The sequence below is a fragment of the Thalassophryne amazonica genome, chromosome 7 (assembly GCF_902500255.1).
Source record: "Thalassophryne amazonica chromosome 7, fThaAma1.1, whole genome shotgun sequence".
Classification (NCBI taxonomy): domain Eukaryota; kingdom Metazoa; phylum Chordata; class Actinopteri; order Batrachoidiformes; family Batrachoididae; genus Thalassophryne; species Thalassophryne amazonica.
Window position 1 is genome coordinate 52,883,805 of NC_047109.1, and position 27,110 is coordinate 52,910,914.

Here is a 27,110-nt window from a genome sequence, read left to right on the forward strand (position 1 = left end):
AGTTTGGGACTTGTGTAAAAATTGTACATGTAATGTGGTACCCAGTACCAAGCAAGGATGACTGAATCAGGTTCATGACCACATCATACAACAACCAGTACCAATGGAAAAGGTGAACTTGAATGTGTAGCCATTACTTGAAACGCCAACACAAAACATTTCATGCCCCATTTTGTTGGCTTTTCCTTCAAATATTGAGTCATTCCAGTTTTTGCCTTCGTCGCCACCATCCTTTCATCCACTGCCAGCTCCCTCCTCAGGTGGTAATAAGCCTGGCAGGCACTGAGGATGTCATTGTAAAGAAACCTGACTCAAAACTGTTGTGTGGGCCGCTGAAGAGGAGGTACTGCTGGCCCACTACCACCAGATGGCGCCCTGCTTGGAGTGCGGGCTTCAAGCACGAGAGGGCGTCAGAGCCGCTGGGAGTGACAGCTGTCGCTTATCAGCACCAGCTGTCACTCGTTCAACTCATCACCATATAAGCCGGACTGCAACTCCACCTCCTTGCCGAGAAATCAGCTACCGTTCCAGGTAACCTTCTCTGCTGTGATTTTTCTGAGACTGAATATTGTTCTGTGTGCAGCCGTTTTCCTGTGGTGACAGTCTGAAGCTGGACTGGCGGATAGTGTGAGCGCGACGTCTTCACCTCTCACTCCTTCCAGGGAAGTGACTGACAGGAGCTGCACGGGTGATTCTGTATCTGGAGGTGGAGGTTTTCCCTCCTGGAGGAACTAAGCTTTACACGATCGCTGGGTGTGTATTCACACACCCACCATTAACTGTTTCTGTTTTCTGCCAGCAGTACCGGGTCTGACTGCTGAAGACAGTGGCCACCTGGGGCACAGGGCTTGGCGGCTCCGGTGTTCTTCAGATCCGTTGGTGGTGGAAGCTGTGTGGGATCCGGCTCTTCTCTCGCCAGACGTCTTCTATCTTCGAGCCTGCCCACACGTCACCTTGTGTATAATTGACAATCCACATTATTGTTATTGTCTGTATTTCGTTGTGCGATTCACAACATTAAATTGTTACTTTTGGCTTATCCATTGTCCGTTCATTAACGCCCCCTGTTGTGGGTCCGTGTCACGACACCTTCCCAACAGAAACAGTTTGTCATGACCTAGTGTTCACTTTTTTCTGTCATTTTCTACATCCTCATCTGGATCACTTAGGTGGATGTTCCAGAATATCAATCTAAATCTGTCTCTGGACATTACTTTCGCTGGAATTGGCACAGACAAAATATGACTTTGTTTCCAGTAATCCTGGAGACTTGGCAGTGACACCAATGACATGTATATCGGAGGTCCAAAAATTTGTACAGATCTTCCATTTCAATGTTTGTTCAGTTGTATTTTTTCCTTGATGCCTTGTTTTTTTGCAGCAATTTTATTGGTGTTGTGCAAATTGTGTCAGTTGCAAAAACAAAAGAAAAAGGTCTTTTGGACTTTGGGTGGAAAGTGTATCAACCTGGACTCCTTGTGTTCTCCGAGGCTGAAATCTGCTTACTGCTGGACCAGTGTCTGCATCCTCCTCTGTGTTCCAGCAGTCAGCACTGGGGTGTGTCTCTGCTGCACGTCTGAGCAGAGATCTGGATCTGGAAAAAGAAGCGCAAGCTCCAACCCTCTCTTCAGATCTCTGTGCGCATGTTGGTGGATCCACCTGCTTTGGTTGCTCCTCCAGAACAGAAGAGGGATCATCTCTTTCATGACCAGAATCCTCACTGTCTGTTTAAGACTCTGATGACGCGCTGCATGCTCTGTCTTCCTCCAGTTCAAAAAATAACTGAAGCGCTTACTTGGTTAAAAAAGAAAAATACCATTTGATTAAAATGGATTCACATTCAACTGCTTCAGTTTCTCAAGAAGCAGATGAGGCTGGAGTGTGGTAAAAGCTGAACTAAAATCAGCAAATAAAATGCTTGCATGCGCTTGGGAGTCCTCTAAGTGTTTGATGATGAAGTGGGTAATACTGGCGATGGCATCATCAGTAGCCCTCCTGTGTCTATAACCAAACTGATATGGGTCAAGTGCCGAATTGACCCCTAGCTTCAGCACAGCCGCCATATACTTTTACAGACATTTCATGACTATTGAAGTCAAAGCCACAGGTCTAAAATCATAATGTATTTCCATTAAAAACCCCAAGCAGTCTGGATGTGCAAAGTAACAGACGTACAAATTAAAGTTCAGTGCTGACACTCATTGAGGAAAGTGGGACTGGAGTCATTTCCTTGATTAAAAGCCTGACTGTTTTGTTTTTTTACCTGTTAAATCAGACACAAAAGGCTGTGATTTGCCATGTTTCTGCTTTTACTGTTTTGTCTAACATCATATTTTAATAGTTTTTGCAGTGTGCACGCTGATTACAAATGGATCAGAAAAGTCTGCCACTTTACAGCATGAAATCTGAAAAAGATGAAATTGTACATCTTACCTTTGAACTGAGGAGGTGATTGTAGAAAGAAAAGCTTATTAAGGGTCAAATTAATCCAAAATAAAGCATAATCCAGCAACGGAGAACTTAAAAACTGTCACGCACTTCATTAGAGCTGCAGAAGCATAAATCAGGCTTTAAATTAATTAAATAAATCATCATAAATGGTAAATTTATGTAAATTTGATAGCTTAACTACTTGTATTTTGATAGCACCTGTACCTGGATGTGTTGCTGTATGTGCTTAAATTATTTTTTAAAATGTTGAAAACAAAAGCTTCATTCAATAGTTCAGCGCAGCTGGAACCAAAATGGTGCCATGTTCTGAGTTGACGTTACTGTGCTCAATCAAGGGACTCTACTGGAGCCTATCCCAGCAGTCATAGGGTGTGAGGCGCAGCACATCCTGGACAGGACGCCAGTCTGTTGCAGGGCCACATATAGACAAACACATTCACACCCACACACATACTTACAGACAATTTTAAAGTTTGTATTTCCTTTATTCACAAACTTTTAAAAACAAAGTTGTACAGAAAAATAGAATAAAACATAGAAAAGAAATAAATAACGTAAAAAAAAAAAAGAGAGAAGCACCAGGCCTTTACCCTGTACACAGGTGTGTAATTATGGCACATACATTCTTGCTCGCTGAACAAATTTACCTCTATTTACAATTATCTCTTATTGCGCACATTTCCACAATTTGTTTTGCAAATCTGAATACCTCTTCATCAAATTATGTTGCCAAGAGGCACAAACCTTACTAATATTACACTGAAATTTATACAAAAAGTATCGCCTGTTAGCACAAATTACGGAATGAGAGCCTAAAAGCTCCATATTGCTAATTGTATTTACAACATTATTGTCACTATTACACATCTTATCAACAAATTTTATACAACCCTTAGCAAAATGAAGCTCAATACTCATATAATTTGCAAGATATGGCAAAATATGACAATGTGTGGTATATGGCATACGCCAGACTTTACTTTTATAAACTGTTTTTATTTCATTTGAGAACAAAGGAAGAATTTGCAACCATAAAATGAAGTAGTGTCAGGGGGTGTGTTTGATCTGCTTTTATTTCTTTGTTTTGATCTGTTTTTGTCTGTTGGTTGCCTTCTCGTTTGTTTATTTTCTTGTTGGACTTCTTCCTGCCTTTCTTGGTGGTGGGCGTTTCTCTCTCTCCCTCCCTGGTCACGCACCCCCTTCTGGTACTTTCCACGCTCACCTGCTTTCAATTTACAGCTCATCACTTGGGTGTATATATACTGCTCATTCTGCTTTGTTTCTTCACCAGATTGATGCGCCCTGTGCCTTCTTTCCAGCTCTCAGTTTTGTGTTCCATAGTCCTGCCTGCCTCATTGTGTATTTGACCTCCTGCCCGTTTGTTCCGACCTCGTTTAAGCCTGATGATTATACAACCCCTGGCAATAATTATGGAATCACCGGCCTCGGAGGATGTTCATTCAGTTGTTTAATTTTGTAGGAAAAAAAGCAGATCACAGACATGACACAAAACTAAAGTCATTTCAAATGGCAACTTCCTGGCTTTAAGAAATCAATCAATTCAATCAATCAATTTTATTTATATAGCGCCAAATCACAACAAACAGTTGCCCCAAGGCGCTTTATATTGTAAGGCAAGGCCATACAATAATTACGTAAAAACCCCAATGGTCAAAACGACCCCCTGTGAGCAAGCACTTGGCGACAGTGGGAAGGAAAAACTCCCTTTTAACAGGAGGAAACCTCCAGCAGAACCAGGCTCAGGGAGGGGCAGTCTTCTGCTGGGACTGGTTGGGGTTGAGGGAGAGAACCAGGAAAAAGACATGCTGTGGAGGGGAGCAGAGATCAATCACTAATGATTAAATGCAGAGTGGTGCATACAGAGCAAAAAGAGAAAGAAACAGTGCATCATGGGAACCCCCCAGCAGTCTAAGTCTATAGCAGCATAACTAAGGGATGGTTCAGGGTCACCTGATCCAGCCCTAACTATAAGCTTTAGCAAAAAGCAAAGTTTTAAGCCTAATCTTAAAAGTAGAGAGGGTGTCTGGCTCCCTGATCCGAATTGGGAGCTGGTTCCACAGGAGAGGAGCCTGAAAGCTGAAGGCTCTGCCTCCCATTCTACTCTTACAAACCCTAGGAACTACAAGTAAGCCTGCAGTCTGAGAGCGAAGCGCTCTATTTGTTGGGAAAGTGTAGGAACACGGACCCACAACAGGGGGCGCAAATGAACGGACAATGGAATAGGTCAAATAACAACACTTTACTGTTGCGAACGTGCACAACAAAAACAACAAATTACAACAATGGACAAAGTTCAATTCACAAAGGTGTCGTGTGGGCAGGCTCGAAGATAGGAGACGCCTCTCCAAAGTAGAACCGGAACCACACGGTTTCCTCCGCCACAGGACCCCGGGAATACTGGAGCCGCCAAGTTCCGAACTCCCAGGTGGCCACTGCCTCCGCGTGTTGGACCTGGTACTGCTGGCGAGGAACAAGAACACAATTAAACGTGGGCGCGTTTGCACCCAGCAACCTGCACGGCAGGGAAGCTACCTCCACCTCTCGGAGAAAAAAAGTCTGCAAGCACTCACAAAAATCACAAAGGTTACTGTCAAGCAGTCAGCTGAGATTATTACCTTCCAGGTAGAACGATATCTCGGCGATGAGGTGGAGATGCCGTCCTGCTGATATACCCCAGTGATAATTGCCGTCAGCTGTCTCAGGTGATGGGTGACAGCTGTTACCGAGGCAGCTCCTGTGGGGCGGCGGCGCCCTCTGGTGCCTGGAGCCCGCACTCCAGGCAGGGCGCCCTCTGGTGGTGGTGGGCCAGCAGTACCTCCTCTTCAGCGGCCCACACAACAGGACCCCCCCCCTCAACGGGCGCCTCCTGGCGCCCGACCGGGCTTGTCCGGGTGGCGACGGTAGAAGTCGGCCAGGAGGGCCGGGTCCAGGATGAAGCTCTTCTTCACCCAGGAGCGTTCTTCGGGACCATACCCCTCCCAGTCCACCAGATATTGAAAGCCCCGGCCCATCCGACGGACGTCCAACAACCAGCGCACTGTCCAAGCCGGCTCGCCATCGATGATCCGGGCAGGAGGTGGTGCCGGACCGGGTGTACAGAGGGGCGAGGTGTGATGGGGCTTGAGCTTCGACACATGAAACACAGGATGGATCCGCAGTGAGGCTGGAAGCTGAAGCCTCACTGCGGCGGGATTGATGACCTTGAGGATTTTAAACGGTCCTATGTACCTGTCCTGTAGTTTAGGGGAGGCCACTTGTAGTGGGATGTCCTTTGTGGACAACCACACTTCCTGCCCGGGGCGATACGTAGGGGCCGGGGTCCGCCGCCGGTCTGCATGGGTCTTCGCCCTCATCCGGGCCTTCAACAAAGCAGAACGGGCGGCGCGCCACACCCGACGGCACTTCCGCAGGTGGGCCTGGACCGAGGGCACACCGACCTCCCCCTCAACCACCGGGAACAACGGGGGCTGATACCCCAAACACACCTCAAAGGGGGAGAGGCCGGTGGCTGATGACACTTGGCTGTTGTGGGCGTACTCGATCCAGGCCAGATGAGTACTCCAGGCCGCCGGGTGCGCGGCTGTCACACAACGCAGTGTTTGCTCCATTTCTTGATTGGCCCGCTCTGCTTGCCCGTTGGTCTGGGGGTGATACCCGGACGAGAGACTGACCGTGGCCCCCAGTTCCCGGCAAAAGCTCCTCCAGACATGCGAGGAGAACTGGGGACCGCGATCGGAGACGATGTCTGATGGTATCCCATGCAGGCGGACGACGTGGTGGACCAGGAGGTCCGCTGTCCCCTGGGCCGTAGGGAGCTTCGGGAGGGCCACGAAGTGGGCCGCCTTGGAGAATCGGTCCACTATCGTGAGGATCACGGTGTTTCCCTGGGACGGCGGGAGGCCCGTGACAAAATCCAGGCCGATGTGGGACCAGGAGCGATGAGGCACGGGCAGCGGCTGTAGCAGTCCCGGAGCCTTGCGATGGTCGGCCTTGCCCCTGGCACAGGTGGTACAGGCCTGGATATAGTCCCGGACGTCGGCCTCCAGGGACGCCCACCAGAAGCGCTGCCGGACAACTGCCACGGTTCTTCGCACCCCTGGGTGACAGGAGAGCTTAGAGCCGTGACAGAAGTCCAGGACTGCAGCCCTTGCCTCTGGTGGGACGTAAAGTCTGTTCTGTGGTCCAGTCCCGGGGTCCGGGCTTCGTGCCAGGGCCTCCCGGACGGTTCTCTCTACGTCCCAGGTGAGGGTGGCCACGATAGTGGACTCCGGGATGATGGGTTCCGGTGGATCCGACAACTCCGCTTTGACCTCGTCTTCGTGTACCCGGGACAAGGCATCCGACTTCTGGTTCTTGGTCCCGGGCCGGTAGGTGATGCGGAAGTCAAAACGGCCGAAGAACAGTGACCAGCGGGCTTGCCTGGGATTCAGCCGCTTGGCGGTCCTGATATATTCCAGGTTCCGGTGGTCAGTGAAAACCGTGAATGGCACGGACGTTCCCTCCAACAGGTGTCTCCACTCTTCAAGAGCCTCTTTCACCGCAAGGAGTTCTCGGTTGCCGACGTCATAGTTCCGTTCAGCCGGGGTCAACCTGCGGGAAAAATAGGCACACGGATGAAGGACCTTATCGGTCTTCCCACTCTGGGACAGCACAGCTCCTATCCCTGAGTCCGAGGCATCCACTTCAACCACTAACTGGCGACTAGGATCGGGCTGCACCAGAACGGGTGCAGACGAGAAGCGCCGTTTCAACTCCTTGAACGCGGCATCGCAACGATCCGACCAGGTGAAGGGGACTTTTGGTGAGGTCAGGGCTGTCAGGGGGCTAGCAACCTGGCTGTAGCCCTTAATGAACCTCCTGTAGAAATTCGCAAAGCCGAGGAACTGTTGCAGCTTCCTACAGCTTGTGGGTTGGGGCCAGTCTCTCACCGCTGCAACCTTGGCCGGATCAGGAGCGACGGAGTTGGGGGAGATGATGAACCCCAGGAAGGACAAAGAGGTGCGGTGAAACTCCCACTTCTCGCCCTTAACAAACAGCCGGTTCTCCAATAACTGCTGCAGGACCTGACGTACATGTAGGACATGGGTCTCAGGATCCGGAAAAAAGATGAGTATGTCGTCTAAATATACGAAGACGAATCGGTGCAGGAAGTCCCGCAAGACATCATTAACCAATGCTTGGAACGTCGCGGGAGCATTTGTAAGACCGAACGGCATGACCAGGTACTCAAAATGACCTAACGGGGTGTTAAATGCCGTCTTCCACTCGTCTCCCTTCCGGATCCGAACCAGGTGATACGCATTCCTAAGATCAAGCTTGGTGAATTTCTTGGCTCCATGCAGGGGCGTGAACACCGAATCCAACAAGGGTAAGGGGTATCGGTTACGAACCGTGATTTCGTTCAGCCCCCTGTAATCAATGCATGGACGTAATCTGCCATCCTTTTTCCCCACAAAAAAGAAACCCGCACCCATCGGGGAGGTGGAATTCCGGATCAACCCGGCAGCCAAAGAGTCCCGGATGTAGGTCTCCATTGATTCGCGTTCAGGTCGTGAGAGGTTGTACAGCCTGCTGGACGGGAACTCAACGCCTGGAACCAAATCAATGGCACAATCATACGGGCGGTGCGGGGGAAGGGTGAGTGCTAGATCCTTGCTGAACACCTCCGCAAGGTCATGGTACTGCACCGGCACCGTCCCTAGATTGGGCGGGGCTCTGACCTCCTCCCTGGCCTGGGAACCGGGAGGAACCGAGGAACCTAAACATACCCGATGGCAGGTCTCGCTCCACTGGACCACTACCCCGGACGGCCAATCGATCCGGGGATTGTGTTTCAACATCCAGGGAAAACCTAAAATCACACGGGAGGTGGCCGGAGTTACAAAAAACTCGATCTCCTCCCGGTGATTCCCCGACACCACCAGAGTTACTGGTGGTGTCTTGTGGGTGATTGGAGGGAGTAGGGAGCCATCTAGTGCCCGTACCTGCACAGGCGAGGTAAGCGCCACCAGAGGGAACCCTATCTCCCTGGCCCATTTGCTATCAAGCAAATTCCCTTCTGAGCCCGTGTCCACCAGTGCTGGGGCCTTCAGGGTTAAATCCTCATAAAGGATTGTAACTGGGAGTCGTGTGGCGATGTGGGTGTGTCCCACGTGAACGTCTCGGCCCCCCCCTAGCCCAGTGTCTAGGGGCGGGCGTTGGTGTTTAACCGCTCGGGGCAGTCTCTTACCTGATGCTCAATCGAGCCACAAACAAAACACGCTCCGCGGGCCAGCCTCCTTTGTGTGACCGGTGCCCTAAATGTTGCCCTACTCGTGTCCATAGCTTCGTCAGCAGGGGGAGCTGTGATCGCATGGAGCGCAGGGGCCGTGGAGCGTGGGGAGGGCGGAACGCGGTTGGAACCGGAAGGGAGAGGGACGACGCGTGCCTGGTCACGCCCTTCGTCTCGTTCCCGACGGCGCTCATTTAACCGATTGTCTAATCGTATGACAAGATCGATAAGCCCATCCAAATCCCGCGGTTCGTCCTTAGCCACCAGGTGCTCCTTGAGGACCAATGACAGTCCGTTTACGAAGGCGGCGCGGAGGGCAGTGCTATTCCAGCCGGACCTCGCAGCCGCGATGCGGAAGTCGACTGCATAGGCAGCTGCGATCCGGCGCCCCTGTCTCATTGACAGCAGCACGGCTGAAGCGGTCTCTCCTCTATTAGGGTGATCGAACACTGTTCTGAGCTCCCTCACAAACCCATCATATGTCAGAAGGAGCCGTGAACTTTGCTCCCAGAGCGCTGTAGCCCAAGCGCGTGCCTCACCACGAAGCAGATTTATCACATAAGCTACTTTGCTAGCGTCGGTCGCGTACATGACGGGACGCTGTGCGAAGACGAGCGAACACTGCATAAGGAAATCCGCGCACGTCTCCACACAGCCTCCGTACGGCTCTGGGGGGCTTATGTATGCTTCAGGGGACGGTGGGGGGGGTCGTTGGACAACCAGTGGAACGTCGCTGTCACGCACAGGGTCTACGAGAGGGAGAGCCGCAGCGGCGCCCGGAGGGCGCGCTTCCACCTGCGCGGCGAGAGCCTCCACCCTGCGGTTCAGGAGGGCGTTCTGCTCGGCCATCAAGTCTAACCGAGTCGTGAAAGCGGTGAGGATCCGCTGCAACTCACCGATTACCCCTCCTGCGGACGCCTGTGCGCCTTGTTCTTCCATTGGCCGTTCAACAGCCGGTTGACGCCCCTCGGGATCCATGACGCTGGCCGAGATATCCTGTTGGGAAAGTGTAGGAACACGGACCCACAACAGGGGGCGCAAATGAACGGACAATGGAATAGGTCAAATAACAACACTTTACTGTTGCGAACGTGCACAACAAAAACAACAAATTACAACAATGGACAAAGTTCAATTCACAAAGGTGTCGTGTGGGCAGGCTCGAAGATAGGAGACGCCTCTCCAAAGTAGAACCGGAACCACACGGTTTCCTCCGCCACAGGACCCCGGGAATACTGGAGCCGCCAAGTTCCGAACTCCCAGGTGGCCACTGCCTCCACGTGTCGGACCTGGTACTGCTGGCGAGGAACAAGAACACAATTAAACGTGGGCGCGTTTGCACCCAGCAACCTGCACGGCAGGGAAGCTACCTCCACCTCTCGTTGGAGAAAAAAAGTCTGCAAGCACTCACAAAAATCACAAAGGTTACTGTCAAGCATTCAGCTGAGATTATTACCTTCCAGGTAGAACGATATCTCGGCGATGAGGTGGAGATGCCGTCCTGCTGATATACCCCAGTGATAATTGCCGTCAGCTGTCTCAGGTGATGGGTGACAGCTGTTACCGAGGCAGCTCCTGTGGGGCGGCGGCGCCCTCTGGTGCCTGGAGCCCGCACTCCAGGCAGGGCGCCCTCTGGTGGTGGTGGGCCAGCAGTACCTCCTCTTCAGCGGCCCACACAACACTATTGGGGTGATATGGTACTATGAGGTCCCTAAGATAAGAAGGGACCTGATTATTCAAAACCTTATAAGTAAGAAGAAGAATTTTAAATTCTATTCTAGAATTAACAGGAAGCCAATGAAGAGAGGCCAATATGGGTGAGATATGCTCTCTCCTTCTAGTCCCCGTCAGTACTCTAGCTGCAGCATTTTGAATTAACTGAAGGCTTTTCAGGGAACTTTTAGGACAACCTGATAATAATGAATTACAATAGTCCAGCCTAGAGGAAATAAATGCATGAATTAGTTTTTCAGCATCACTCTGAGACAAGACCTTTCTAATTTTAGAGATATCGCGTAAATGCAAAAAAGCAGTCTTACATATTTGTTTAATATGCGCTTTGAATGACATATCCTGATCAAAAATGACTCCAAGATTTCTCCCAGTATTACTAGAGGTCAGGGTAATGCCATCCAGAGTAAGGATCTGGTTAGACACCATGTTTCTAAGATTTGTGGGGCCAAGTACAATAACTTCAGTTTTATCTGAGTTTAAAAGCAGGAAATTAGAGGTCATCCATATCCTTATGTCTGTAAGACAATCCTGCAGTTTAGCTAATTGGTGTGTGTCCTCTGGCTTCATGGATAGATAAAGCTGGGTATCATCTGCGTAACAATGAAAATTTAAGCAATGCCGTCTAATAATACTGCCTAAGGGAAGCATGTATAAAGTGAATAAAATTGGTCCTAGCACAGAACCTTGTGGAACTCCATAATTAACCTTAGTCTGTGAAGAAGATTCTCCATTTACATGAACAAATTGTAATCTATTAGATAAATATGATTCAAACCACCGCAGCGCAGTGCCTTTAATACCTATGGCATGCTCTAATCTCTGTAATAAAATTTTATGGTCAACAGTATCAAAAGCAGCACTGAGGTCTAACAGAACAAGCACAGAGATGAGTCCACTGTCTGAGGCCATAAGAAGATCATTTGTAACCTTCACTAATGCTGTTTCTGTACTATGATGAATTCTAAAACCTGACTGAAACTCTTCAAATAGACCATTCCTCTGCAGATGATCAGTTAGCTGTTTTACAACTACCCTTTCAAGAATTTTTGAGAGAAAAGGAAGGTTGGAGATTGGCCTATAATTAGCTAAGATAGCTGGGTCAAGTGATGGCTTGAAACACTATAAGAAATCAGGAAAAATAATTGTGGCAGTCAGTAACGGTTACTTTTTAGACCAAGCAGAGGGAAAAATATGGACTCACTCAATTCTGAGGAATAAATTATGGAATCACCCTGTAAGCTTTCATCCCCAAAACTAACACCTGCATCAAATCAGATCTGCTCGTTAGTCCGCATCTATAAAGGAGTGATCACACCTTGGAGAGCTGTTGCACCAAGTGGACTGACATGAATCATGGCTCCAACACGAGAGATGTCAATTGAAACAAAGGAGAGGATTATCAAACTCTTAAAAGAGGGTAAATCATCACGCAATGTTGCAAAATATGTTGGTTGTTCACAGTGAGCTGTGTCTAAACTCTGGACCAAATACAAACAACATGGGAAGGTTGTTAAAGGCAAACATACTGGTAGACCAAGGAAGACATCAAAGCGTCAAGACAGAAAACTTAAAGCAATATGTCTCAAAAATCGAAAATGCACAACAAAACAAATGAGGAACAAATGGGAGGAAACTGGAGTCAACGTCTGTGACCGAACTGTAAGAAACCGCCTAAAGGAAATGGGATTTATATACAGAAAAGTTAAATGAAAGCCATCATTAACACCTAAACAGAAAAAAAACAAGGTTACAATGGGCTAAGGAAAAGCAATCGTGGACTGTGGATGACTGGATGAAAGTCATATTCAGTGATGAATCTCGAATCTGCATTGGGCAAGGTGATGATGCTGGAACTTTTGTTTGGTGCCGTTCCAATGAGATTTATAAAGATGACTGCCTGAAGAGAACATGTAAATTTCCACAGTCATTGATGATATGGGGCTGCATGTCAGGTAAAGGCACTGGGGAGATGGCTGTCATTACATCATCAATAAATGCACAAGTTTACGTTGATATTTTGGACACTTTTCTTATCCTATCAATTGAAAGGATGTTTGGGGCTGATTAAATCATTTTTCAAGATGATAATGAATCTTGCCATAGAGCAAAAACTGTGAAAACATTCCTTGCAAAAAGACACATAGGGTCAATGTCATGGCCTGCAAATAGTCCGGATCTTAATCCAATTGAAAATCTTTGGTGGAAGTTGAAGGCTCCAACCTGCAAAGCTGATCAACAGCAATCAGAGAAAGTTGGAGCCAGATTGATGAAGAGTACTGTTTGTCACTCATTAAGTCCATGCCTCAGAGACTGCAAGCTGTTATAAAAGCCAGAGGTGGTGCAACAAAATACTAGTGATGTGTTGGAGCGTTCTTTTGTTTTTCATGATTCCATAATTTTTTCCTCAGAATTGAGTGATTCCATATTTTTTTCCCTCTGCTTGGTCTAAAAAAGTGACCCTTACTGACTGCCACAATTTGTTTTCTTGATTTCTTATAGTGTTTCTTAAAGCCAGAAAGTTGCCATTTGAAATGACTTTAGTTTTGTGTCATGTCTGTGATCTGCTTGTCACACCACTAAAGTTTTCCAACCAGAGCTGTGTTTGTGAGCCTTGCATTTGTGTCCTAACCGAACCATCTGTCAAGTATGAATACTTACGAAACAAATCATTCCTTATGATGGAGTTAGCATTTTTAAAATCAGCAAAAAACATATTACACTGACGATTACAAACTGCTACACATTTGCCAGCAGTTAAATTAAAAATATCTTCATAAAGTTCATGACCCAAGTAAGTAACTTTATCAGTTCTAGGTATTCTAACATTATTTACAAAAATAACAGGATCAGGTGGTCCTAGCCTGAGTACATCTGTAAATAATAAGCCCCCTCTTTTTGGCATTAAACAAAATGTGAAATCTTTTAGCATACACTTTACAAAGTTGTCATACATTCGAATGCACCGACACTAGGTGGCAGTAATTTGATATCATGCGCATAAATAAATGTGCCAGCATAGACACCACCCATTTGACAGCCAACACACCGACTTTGCAACTTGTCCAGCAAACCATCAATTTACACACAAAGCAACATAGGCGACATGACCTCGCTTTGTTTGACACCATTAGAAATTGAAATATAAGGGGAATATATATTCTCCCTCATCTTTTGACTGAGGTACATATTAAAAAGAAACCTACAATATATGGGACATAGACTTCTATCTATCAACAATCTAAAGAACAGTAATTAATCCTTTCAAATGCTTGACAAACCATCCTTTACGCAAATTGCAAATTACTAGTGCTTTCCTTAAAAAGAATAATAACATCAAGTAATTTACAAATAACACTGCCTAAAGTGATGGCACAAAAGTTATCTGACACAGTTAAGTTTAACCACTGGGATGGGTACCATAGTGCCATCTCATGTTAATAAAAACAACAGTTGAAATGTGTTGGATTTAGTAAGAGCACGCCAAATGATCAGTTACATCGCCCAAAAAATATTTAGTAAATCCTAGTCAGTTTCACAAGGAAAGCATCTGGCATAGGATTTACACCAGATGCCCTTCCTGACGCAACTCCACATTACATACAGAAATGTGGCAGGGTTTGAACAAGGAAACTTCCACACTGAAACCAAATGCACTAACCACTTGGCCACCACCCCTGCCCAACTCATATCCTAGCACATTGTTGCTAATTTTTTTTTTGTTTGTTTGTTTAATTTTCGTTAATGTATTTAATACCTTTTAATCAAAATTGTAGAACTTAAAATCTATTCAATTATATTATGTGTTACTTTGTTGCCACAATTTTTTAAAAGTAACCATTGGTCAAATTTTTTACAGTGTAGAACGGAAGGTCATGGAAAAAACAAGAGCTAAACAAGGGCTGAAACACAAGGCAACAAATGCAACAAACGAGCAGAGAAAGAGTGAGCAGTGTGAGGGTTAAATACTGAGAGATAATGAACAGCAGATGAGGAACAGGTGTGAAGGAAAGATCCAGGGGCAGAAGAAAGGGACAAATATGAAGTAGACAGGTGCAAAAGAGTGCACTACAATAAACATTTAGCAGACAGAAATAGAGGTGTGGAATAAAGAGACAAAGATGAGGCAAGCAAGTGCAAGAGAATGCACTAAAATAAACACTAAGCAGACAGAATTAAACTGGGAGGGTTAGAATAAACACTAAGCAGACAGAATTAAACTGGGAGGGTTAGAATAAACACTAAGCAGACAGAAAAAGAGGCGTGGAAGAAAGAGACAACGATGAGGCGAGCAAGTGCAAGAGAGTGCAGTAAACACTAAGCAGACAGAATTAAACTGGGAGGTGAGTCTCAAACGTAATGCAAAAAAAAAAAAAAAAAATCCACACATGAAAGGAACAAAGAAACAAAACCAGGAAGACAAAGGTGAGAACTGAAAAGAGATCAACAAGAAAATTAAAGGCTGGGGCTGAAACTAGAACAGAACTGACATGTGACAAAAGTATAACAAACAGATAACACAACCAATGACTACAACAGAATATAAAACCAGTGACTAAAATAATCATAAACTGAAAATCAACGATAGAGGATCAAAAATCAGGGACCTGGACACAGACAAGTGACAACACCAAGATAAGGGCTCAGACAAAGGGCTGATCATGACACACAATGTGCTAGTATTAAAAAAAAAGAAGAAAAAGAAAAGAAATTAAAAAGAAAGAAAGACTGACTACAAGTTACATCTCAATGACAGTAATGATCATCACTGTAGGCAAAGTTACTCTATGTAATTCTGTGTGTATTTCTCAGATTGTATATTCAATAATGTCTTTGCCATAATGTCTTTGCCATCTTGAACATGATTGATTGGAACAATTAAGTTTGAAGTCCACACAGACCATTCTGCAGCCTCTGTGCCACTCATCTCTGAATCAAGTTTAATGTTCCTTCTATTTAAGGCCTTTATACACAAAAATATAAACGTAACACTTCTGGTTTTGCTCCCATTTTGTATGAGATGAACTCAATAAAAGGCCACTCTGAAAGGTGCAGTTTTGTTTTATTGGGGGGGAGATACCAGTCAGTATCTGGTGTGACCACCATTTGCCTCATGCAGTGCAACACATCTCCTTCGCATAGAGTTGATCAGGTTATCAATTGTGGCCTGTGGAATGTTGGTCCACTCCTCCTCAATGGCTGTGCGAAGTTGCTGGATATTGGCAGGAACTGGTACACGCTGTCGTATACGCCGGTCCAGAGCATCCCAAACATGCTCAATGGGTGACATGTCCGGTGAGTATGCCGGCCATGCAAGAACTGGGACATTTTCAGCTTCCAAGAATTGTGTACAGATCCTTGCAACATGGGGCTGTGCATTATCCTGCTGCAACATGAGGTGATGTTCTTGGATGTATGGCACAACAATGGGCCTCAGGATCTCGTCACGGTATCTCTGTGCATTCAAAATGCCATCAATAAAATGCACCTGTGTTCTTCATCCATAACAGACGCCTGCCCATACCATAACCCCACCGCCACCATGGGCCACTCGATCCACAACATTGACATCAGAAAACCGCTCACCCACACGACGTCACACACGCTGTCTGTCTGAGAGATCACCTCTCCAACGTGCCAAACACCAGCGAATGTGAGCATTTGCCCACTCAAGTCGGTTACGACGACGAACTGGAGTCAGGTCGAGACCCCGATGAGGATGACGAGCATGCAGATGAGCTTCCCTGAGACGGTTTCTGACAGTTTGTGCAGAAATTCTTTGGTTATGCAAACCGATTGTTTCATCAGTTGTCCGAGTGGCTGGTCTCAGACGATCTTGGAGGTGAACATGCTGGATGTGGAGGTCCTGGGCTGGTGTGGTTACACGTGGTCTGCGGTTGTGAGGCTGGTTGGATGTACTGCCAAATTCTCTGAAACGCCTTTGGAGACGGCTTATGATAGAGAAATGAACATTCAATACACGAGCAACAGCTCTGGTTGACATTCCTGCTGTCAGCATGCCAATTGCACGCTCCCTCAAATCTTGCGACATCTGTGGCATTGTGCTGTGTGATAAAACTGCACCTTTCAGAGTGGCCTTTTATTGTGGGCAGTCTAAGGCACACCTGTGCACTAATCATGGTGTCTAATCAGCATCTTGATATGGCACACCTGTGAGGTGGGATGGATTATCTCAGCAAAGGAGAAGTGCTCACTATCACAGATTTCGACTGGTTTGTGAACAATATTTGAGGGAAATGGTGATATTGTGTATGTGGAAAAAGTTTTAGATCTTTGAGTTCATCTCATACAAAATGGGAGCAAAACCAAAAGTGTTGAGTTTATATTTTTGTTGAGTGTACAATGACATTTCAAACAAGATCTGGGGCACAAATCTAGAGCACAGTACAAGACTGTGACCTAATTGCATGCTGTCGTTCACATGTAAAACACACACACACACACACACACAAAGTGAGAGAGAGAGGGAGAGTGCTGTACCATCAGAGAGCAGTAATCTGATATAAAACAAGCAGATCATCATACACGTAATTTAAAAGGCCTCAAAATAGGGTTAAAACGAATAGAATTCTAACCATAATCGTTGTAATTATGCTCACATGCAGACCAGCACTGAGGTGCACCCAATGATACATTTTAAATAAGTAAATAAACAAACAAATAAATAGCTGATCTATATTTTCCTGGAGAATTGACCAAGATGCTGAAGACTACATTTTATCTATCATAGCAATGTTGAAAACATTATGTCATACGTTTAGACTTTGCCTTTCATGTTTCATGATAACCAGTACAGTAAGTCTGGTAATAACTCAGTGGGCACAATTTAAATTATGACCATGGTGAAAGGAAAAAGTGTGTAATAATTAAAATAATAACTTTATTGTTAAAATGTTTAACCAGAAGAAATCAAAATTGTATACAATATCACAGACCACAAAAAAAAACAAAAAAACAAAAGAATTCACACATAAAATAATCAAAATGGTAAATAATCCAGAGCAAGTTTTTAAGATGAAGTTGTTACACCAACCTCCATTACTGAGGTCATATAAAGCATCCCCACCACCACCACCAATGCTTAAGCCGCCCCTGCATCTGTGACACTTTTAGTTACACTTGTAGATTTCATGCTATGACCTGTCTGTGCGGGAAAACCTCAAGACTGAATATTGTGCAACCCAAAAGAGTCTGTGTGGGGCAGACTGCTGTGAACAAGTAGAACTGCTCTAGTTAAAGAATTTCTTTGTTAAAGGAAACAATGCAGCGTATGTTCCATTCTTCCACACAGATTCTGATCCATCTTGTGAAGCAAAATGTTATCAAACATATGAAGGCTCTTTGTACATGAAGTGCAGAGAACATAGTGCACAACAGAACAGAGAGCGAGTTTAGAATGAAAAAAGATCAGACGAGTTATTAGACCCACACACAGGGGCATTATTAGGGGCAGTGCCATGTGTGGCCAAAATAACTGATAAAGGTTTGCTCCATTTGGACCAAACTTGTTGGAATGACTGAGCGTCAGCCAAATATAAAGTAATTTGATTTTGAGAATAATATCTCAAGGGATGTTTGGGGTCCCCTCCTGGAGCTGTTGCACCCGTGACCCAGTTCCAGATAAGTGGTTGAAGATGTTTTTTTTTTTTTGTCTTCATCTCAAAGCAATTTCTGTCTGCTATTACACAAAGGTTCATCACAAACTTGTACTTCTACTCTATTTTGGACTGTTCTGTGCTGCTCCTAAAGCAGCTTTCACGTGAGATTGTCATCAGAGGCTCTCCGTCTGCTTCCACTGATCGCTGTGCGTAATGGCGCAGGGCGCACTGATTATATACTAATAGTATGTACACATTGGAGCACCCAGGGGGCTATTCAAATGGGCCAACTAGTATATCACTCCTAGGGATGAGTATATTGAGAACCGGTTCCTTTCGGTATCGTTAAGAAATGATTCGATCCACCGACATCAATAAGCTTTGTGCTTAACGATTCTGTTATCGGTCCTTTCAGAGTGGCCGTTGTTTTGGGGGTGTTTGTCAGGAAAATGATAATTTCTCTACATTGATTACAGACCCTGCAGCGGGTCCGTGATCAACTTTTCTGCAGCGCGGCTTTGCTCTGAACCTTGAACCAATCGAAGCAGTGGTTTGCAGATTGAAGCAATGCTTCCATCTGTTGCTTCATTTATACTTTCTTTCGCTTAATTTTCCCCTGCTAAAACCCTAAAGAGCATACGTCTGTGAGTATTATTTACCTTTTCTATGTTAAACCGACCTGTTATGGTCTTCTGAAACAGTTGATAGATGTATTTTATAACTTAAAAACGGGAGCGATGCTAACGCGTTAGCATGTCTATGGCATTTTCAATGTTAAAAGTTAGCATTTAGCAATTGCAGCTGTCATCACGTTCGGGTGCATTTGTTTTCAAATTGTAATATTCCTTAAATTTATTTTTGCTTATCTATTAATAATCTAATAATTATTATATACAATTTTAGAGAAAGAGACAAAAAGAACCTGAATAGAAACACAACAGAAAATATATAATAGCAACTAACAATGAACATAAATAAATACATACATACAGAAACAAATGTTTCCTGTGAACACCTAGTGACTCTCACACCTCCATTTCATCCCTGTCTTATTTAAGTTTAATGACAGTTTGTTTCGGTCAAACCATATTTTCAGTTCGTTAATTTCTTCAGTGATTTCCTCCAGAACTATCTGCCAAACTAGAAAACTGCTGCATCCTAGTAAGAGCAGAATACTACTGGAATTAATTTGAATAAGGAAAGTTGTATTTTTTTTCCTCACCTAAATGGATACTCCAGTGTATTGTCTGGAATAGTCCCAGATTGCATTTCAGAGCTTTTAAAATTGAAACATTTTCGTGCAGGTGGTGTTGGGGGGTAATTTTTGGTTTCAGCTTTTTTTGTTTTTCACCACTTTCATCCCTGAATATGAGTTGTGATTCACTTTTGTGCGGATTAAAGTTACTAACTGGGACTCCTGTCTTGTTGTGAGAAAGAAACGAGAATCGTCCTCTGTTCTGTTCACACAGCACCAAACGTTGCGCGGCTCTCTGACAAGTCAAGATAGAACGATAGAATCCAGTCTGAATAACTTCAAAGACAAACACCGTTTTGTTTATTTTTATTTATGTCCAGAGATCAAGGATACTTACTTTAAGATTCAAGGAAATGCATAGAAAACCTGTAAAGCCTACTTTTAGTACAAAATTCACGAGGTATCGATAAAGGAATCGCTAACGAATCGGATCGATAAGCAGAATCGATAATGGCATCGATATCGATAAAATCTTATCAATACCCATCCCTAATCACTCCTGAAAATGATCTTTGGCTTTTTTCACGTGAGGTAAATCTGCCCTACGATTGGATTTTGTAAAACCATGTGGCGGTGAACCAATTCCGATTGGACACTCACATTGCGCACATCATCACACAGCTACTATGAGGAGTACAAAGATAGCCGAAGTCTGCGGAGTTAACTTTTCAGCAAAAAAAAAAGTAAGTTTATATCTCATATCATTAAAAAGTTATTTATAATTTAGTAAAGCTTGGTCTTAGCCATCGTACAGCGGCGTCAGCCCCAGAGGGTTAACCAGCGACCTGAGGTGATGCCTGGATGTCTTTGGTATGAAGTGTCTTTGAAGGATCCTTGGATACCACTGGAATAACTTTGTATCAAACAAACAGATACTGCGAGAGACTAAGATGAGGAATATCCCTTGCATGATTTTATACTGTAAACTTTACGGAATTTCCTGTAAAAGTATTTACATATATTACTTGAAACTACATATATATACATTAGTAAAATACCTCATTAATTGTTTAGGAATTGGGCACTGCATATGATGCATATGACACAATTTTTCTACATCGAGGGACAGCCCTTGTGTGTCCCCAGCAGAAACATGGCACTTTTGAGTTTTTGGGCAAATTACACGCAAACAAAGTGAAAATGCAAAGAAAAACTGATGATGCTATCAGGCTCTGGGACCAAAGAAGGACAGACACAAATGTGTGACTCTGATTCAGGCGTTCAGCGTTCTAAAAGGTTTAATCTGGTCACAGGCAGGATTTGGTACACAAAAAGGCAGTCAAAGATCAGCAACAGTAATAGATACATAAGACAAGATGTGGTCAAAAAACAGGCAGGTGGTCAAAAGCAGGCAATCATAACAAGAACTATGGCAAAAACTTGGAAGGAAGATGTAAAGCACAGGACAGAAACATCAAGACTTAAATAGAGGGTGTGATCACAGTAAATCAGACACAGGTGTGGGAAACAAGCAGGAAAAAGGGTGTGGCAAACAAAGGGAACAGACACACCCCAAACCAAAGCCCACACTTTTTTAACTGACAGGACACAGAGAGTGAACAGAACTGTTTTGGATCAGGTTACATCCTCCACTGGTTCCCCACAAGGATGTGTGCTCTCCCCACTTTTGTTCATCCTCTATACAAACGTGCCGTAGCAGCAGAGAGGATACAACTATTTTAAAGTATGCAGATGACACAGTTATTATCAGCCTGCTGAAAGACAATGAGAGGAGTCACGGCCCAGTTCTCACAGATTTTCTTGACTGGTGCAGTAAGTATTTTCTTGAGATGAACATTTCTAAAACAAAAGATATGATTATTGACTTTTGTAAAAACAGTGCTCCCAGTCAAGAGGCAACAGTTTTAAAAGGTCAGATAGTGGAGTGTGTAAGCACATATAAATATCTTGGAATTGTCATTGATGACAAACTGGACTTTGAGGCAAACGGTGACGCTGTGTACAAAAACGGACGCCAGCGCCTTTATTGTCTGAGAAAACTGTCCACTTTTAACATTGACAGAACCATGCTGACCTTGTTTTATCCTGCTTTTATAGAATCAGTTTTATCCTTCTGTCTTGTTTCATGGTTTGGAAGCGTGTCCCTCAAAAACAAAAATTGTTTAAACCAAATTGTGAAATGGTCAAGCAAGCTGATTGGAGACTTTCAGCTTCAGCCAGAAGCTGTAAACTAAACAGATACAGAGGATAGCTGGTTCGATTCTGAGAGATGACTCCCACCGTCTTCATGGTGAGTTTCAGCTGCTCCCTTCAGGTCGGAGGTTTAGGGTACCACCTTGTAAAACCAAACGTTACAAAAACAGTTTTGTACCAGCAGCCATCAGTGCTGTTAACAAGTAACAAAGTTAAATATAACTTATGTATTTATTTTTTGTATAGCTTCTCCTACTTTGTTTTTATGAACAGCACATTTTTATTTATTTATTAGTTTTTTATCCCTTTGGCTCGGTATGACATGTTTTTAGACTTTTTATCTATTGATGTTTTAATTAATCTTTCTTTTATTTTATTTTGGGGCCGTCCTTGTTGTTCTTTTACCTTTTTTGCCCTGTCGTTGCTTTGTCTAGTTCTGTGTTTTGCTGTGTGTTTACCAAACGAGATGACTCGCTCACTGTAAATTAATTTTACCCAAGGGTATAAGAATACATTGAATCTGAATCTGAACACCAAAAGTCAAGAGTGTGCAGACAAAGAAACACAAACCAGAAAACCCCAGAAAGAATCACACAAGAACTGAGTACTAAATAAAACAGAACACAGCATCAAACAAAACCCCCACCACGACAGATGCGGTGGAAAGTGGACATGTGTTGCGGTTTGTTTATGACCCAGAGCTCAAATGTGTTGAGGTGGTTGTGCAGGCGAGAGAACGCAGCAACTCTAGTTAGCTGTGTAGGCTAACACTCACTGACACGACCTCTCCCATTTGCCTCGTCTTCCCTTGTCCACTCAGAACCAAAAAAACCCCTGCACATTTTGCAACTGTTTCGGTGATTGCAGCTGAAAACAAACTAGTATACCATTTTTCCTTTAGGAGTGATGCTGTTTGTGGAGAGAGACTAATCCCTGGGCGGAGGGTGGGCAAATCAGCACAAGTCATCCGTAGGATGGGGGTTTGAGTGGAAACCGTTTTAAACCGGCGTGTCTGCAAGATGATGGCGAGCATGCTTTTAAGTTTACTGAGCCGGGCTGAATGGTTTGTGCTGAAACTCCCACACTCCGCCCAGGGATTAGTCTCTGCCGTGTTCATGCCAGCTGTCCCCGGATGTGGTCAAATCTTGCGATATCACACGGGTTCAAATGAGACTGTGCAGCCCTACTGCAGCCATTTTTGCATTGCCCATTTTCAGAGGTCATAAGTAATTGGACAGACTCAATAATGGAAACATTTATAATACAAATCATTACTTTTCCTGACCGGTTTCTTCAGACAAGTCAGGAGATGGCACAGTTTTAATCTGTTTTCTTGTATGAGAAACAAAATTTTCTGATGAAACAAAGATTGAACTCTTTGACATAAATGCCCGGTGTCATATTTGGAGGAATCCAGGCACCATCCCTACCTTGAAGCATGGTGGTGGCAGCATCATGCTGTTGGGATGTTTTTCAGCGACAGGAACTGGGAGACTAGTCAGGATTGAGGGTAGGATGAATATAGCAATGTACAGAGACAATCTGGATGAAAACCTGCTCCAGAGTGCTCTGGAACTCAGACTGGGGTAATGGTCCATCTTTCAGCAGGACAATGACCCGAAGCACACAGCCAAGATATCAAAGGAGTGGCTTCAGGACAACTCTGTGAATGTCCTTGAGTGGCCCAGCCAGAGCCCAGACCTCAAACCAATTAAAGATCTCTTGTGAGAACTGAAAATGGCTGTGCACCAACGCTTCCCATCCAACCTGATGGAGCTTAAGAGATGCAGCAAATAGAAATTGGCAAAACTGCCCAAAGATAGGTGCACCAAGCTTGTGGCATCATATTAAAGAAGACATGAGACTGTAATTGCTGCCAAAGGTGCATCAACAAAGTATTGAGCAAAGGGTATGAATACTTATGTACACGTGATTTTTTTTAGTTTATTTTTAATAAATTTGCAACTTTATGTTGTCATTATGGGGTGTTGTGAGAAGAATTTGAGAGAAAAATGAATTTACTCCATTTTGGAACAAGGCTGTAACATAACAAAATGTGGAAAAACTTTCTGGATGCTGTATGTAACTGCATGATATGATAAGAGGAATTAATTAGACAGCAGCTCATGAAGAGGGAAAACACCTCTTAATCTGTGATTTGTAGAATATCCCTTACATAATCCTGAACCTCAGTCCCCAGATTGCGTAATGCACTTGGATGTCGGAGGCACTGTTTGCCTTGGTGCTGGTAGTGAGAATGGCTGCTGTGACACTTCCACATTCCTTGAGTCTGTTTGGATGTGCAGCTCCTTTCCTGTCTGCTGGTGTGTTTGTCTCTCTGTCAGCGTGGTCCTAACCTGCTGTCAGCGTGGTCCTAACCTGCTGTGTCAGCTGTGGACAGTCAGTGTCTGCTCACCTTGCACAAGTCTGTTGCTGCTTCACGTCCTCCTTCAGGATTTCTGTCTGTGCTGTTAGATGTTGATCTGTTATTCTTTATCCCTTCTGTTCTTCACCCACACAGCTTTGTTTCTGGACATCCTTATCATTTGTGCAGCTTGTTGTGTTGTTGCTGTAATGTGTCTCCTCTGTCTGTCTTGCAGGTCCCATCCCTTTTTCTTTTCAAACACGTGTGTCTTTTCCTGCATGAAACATCTTTTACATGTCTGTCTCTCTTTGTCTTTCCTTTTCTTCCACTCTGTCCTTTTAGGTGAAGTTGTAAAATTGTCTTGCAAACTTTGGTGAAAAGATCTTTTGCGTATTAATGTTTACACTCTCGTATCTAAATAGCAAGAATGATTTTCCTGTGAGTTTTTCAGCGACCTTTGGCCAACCTCTGCTCGCAGCTCAGGATTAGCAACAACATCAACGGCTGCAGTTTGCAACACACACAGTCAAATTTATGGAACAGAGACAAATATGCAGGTCCATACATATTTAGACAGTGATGTCATTTTGCTTCTGTACAACAATGCAATGGAGTCGAAATGAAACAATTAGGATGTACTTGTATGTCAGACTTTCAAGTTTAATTCAGTAATCTTTCAGAAATTACAGCCATTTCTATGGCCAGTAAGGACTAGACTAGAATGGAGCAGAATAGAATACAAATAATGAATGTTTATGAGTTCAATGGTACAAATATTACATGAGGTGAAAGCTGGAATGTACCATTCAACGAGCCACAGCTGAGTTGAATGGAACATTCCATCTTTCACTGAATTAAATATTTGTTCCATTGAATGAATGAAAAAACATTCATTATTTGTTTTATATAACGCCTAACAATCCTGACGATGTAGTCTGTACCTGATGCCATGTATTGACTTCTTTGTGTACATACTGCCGTCTGCTTTCCTCAGTCAAGGATAGAATATTCAAGCTCTTAATCCAACAGCACTTCTTCTTCAGGTAGCGATGTCCCAGTGAATACTGCAAATGCCTCCAGATGGTTTACAGCGTACTGGATTTGTTTGTGTGTGTGTGTTACAAGAATAAGCACAGTCGATAAAACAAACCCTGCCATGTCTGTTTTTAACCCAAGCGCCATTGCCGCTCGTGTGAACGTGCACTGTTGTCATGGCGTGCAATAGCACAAAACATATAGCCCCAAAATTGAACGCTAAATGGAACATAGTGGCAAATGATATGAATAATCCATATCACGTGACATACAAACCACTAATCAAATGACAAGGATCTATTTAGGCATTATATAGAATAGAGTAGAATAGAATAGAATAGACACAGTGCAACAAAATAAGGTTTTCAGCTCTCTTTAGATCGAGAGTTACGAATGTAACTACGGTTCTATGAATTCCTGATGGCCGCCAGAGGGCGGTGCTTTACCACCTGGATAACTACATGTGAGCAAGCACAGAGAGGTTGAGAATATATACCAACAAAGTCACGCCATTGGATGTGATCTGGGTGACATCACTGGTCGTCTTTATATGCCAGACGCACCCAGCGCTCGCTTCTTTTCGGAACCCCCTTTTGGTCCTCACACCACTGCGCAAACAGCTTCTATCTGTTGTCATACAAAGCCCTGGTAGAAGCAGCACGTGAATTAAGGGTAGTCTGAACAACAGCCTGGTCACAAGAACTTAACAAGGAGTCCGGCCCCTCAATGGCCATACATACAGATGAAGGCGTTCTGGGTGAGGGTGCCAAATCCTCCCCTGTAGCTGTGACAACAAATCCTTCCTCTCCAGGAGAGCCCAAGGTTTCCCCTCAAGGAGTTTGTAAATCATGGGAAACCAAATCCTCCCCGGCCAGAACGGAGCAAACCAGCAGCACCCTGTGGCTGCTCTGGTCTATCCTATGCAGTGTCAACATTAACAGTGGGAGAGGAGGGAAGGCATAAAGGAGGCAATCCGGCCACGGGTGAGCCAATGCATCCTGCCCCATCAGGCTGTCTGGTTCCGAGAGGGAGTACCACCGTGGGCAATGTGTCGAGGTGCTTGAAGCGAAGAGGTCCACTTCCGCTACACCATACTTCTGCCAGATCATCTGGACCACAATCGGGTTCAGTCTCCACTTTCCCGGTGGTGGTTTCTGTCTGGAGAGTAAATTCGCAGCACTGTTCTGTACGCCGGGCAGATGGACTGCTCTGACACGTTGAAGGCGAGGCAACGCCCTTAAGAGAAGCCTCCGAGTTTCTGCCAATGACTGATTGGATCTGGTGCCCCCCTGATGGTTTATGTGATAGGCTGTGGACGTGTTGTCCAACCAGACAAGAACATGTCTTCCTCTCAGGGCCGGGAGGAAATGCTTGAGAGCCAGTCGCACAGCGCAAAGCTCCAGCACGTTTATGTGTTGAAGTCTCTCCTGACAACTCCAGACACCTCTCACCATACTGTGATTCTACACGGCCCCCCAACCTTTGAGTGATGCATCTGTAACAACCACCTCTCGATGAGAAGGGACGGAGCCTAGAGGGACACCCTTGCAGATGAAGTCCACGTTCCCCAGGGTCTGAGATGCAGAAGGCACTGGTTGGAGAGTCGTACAAGCCTGTGCTGATGCAACTTTGAGTTGAGGCCTAGGTTGTTGATCCAAATCTGTAAGGGATGCAAGAACAGAAGTCCCAAAGGTACCACTAGTGACATTGCAGTCAATTTGCCCATCAACCGGAGCAGCAAACCAAAAGGCAGCGTCACAGCCCATTGAATGTGTGAGACGAGATGAAGTACATCGTCCACTCTCTGTGGGGATGGCGATGCAGTCATAGTCAGGGAGTTGATGGCAATGCAGATGAAGGTCGTTTGTTGACTGGGAACAAGAGAACTCTTTGTAAAGTTCACTGTGAGTCCTAACTGAGAGACATGGTTCAGTAGAAGAGCTGTGTCATTGTGCGCCTGCTCCTGAGCCTTTTGTGAGCAATGGACTCGGATATCACTACGGTCCTGGTGCTGCATTTGACACTGTGGATTACCATATTCTACTCAATAGGCTGGAGAATCACTTTGGGATTACTGGAACTGCTCTTGCATGGTTGACGTCGTACCAGGGTGAATTAAAAAGTCTGCCGGTCAGAGAGCTTTTTCCTATCGTGCCCCAGCTCTGTGGAACGATCTGCCGGCACACATTCGGCAGTCGGACACTGTGG

At 44.9% G+C, this 27,110-nt stretch overlaps 1 protein-coding gene and 1 long non-coding RNA gene across 3 annotated transcripts in view; one reads left to right on the forward strand and one right to left on the reverse strand.

The window, feature by feature from the left end:
- Positions 1-27,110, forward strand: part of scn1ba (sodium channel, voltage-gated, type I, beta a) — a 75,198-nt gene that overhangs the window by 19,761 nt on the left and 28,327 nt on the right. The gene's annotated exons all lie outside the window — the stretch shown is intronic.
- On the reverse strand, positions 1,648-21,456 carry LOC117513925. Its single transcript, XR_004561751.1, has 3 exons — positions 21,323-21,456; positions 9,397-9,399; positions 1,648-1,659 (listed from the first exon to the last, which is right to left on the reverse strand). It is a non-coding gene; the product is annotated as an uncharacterized LOC117513925 (long non-coding RNA).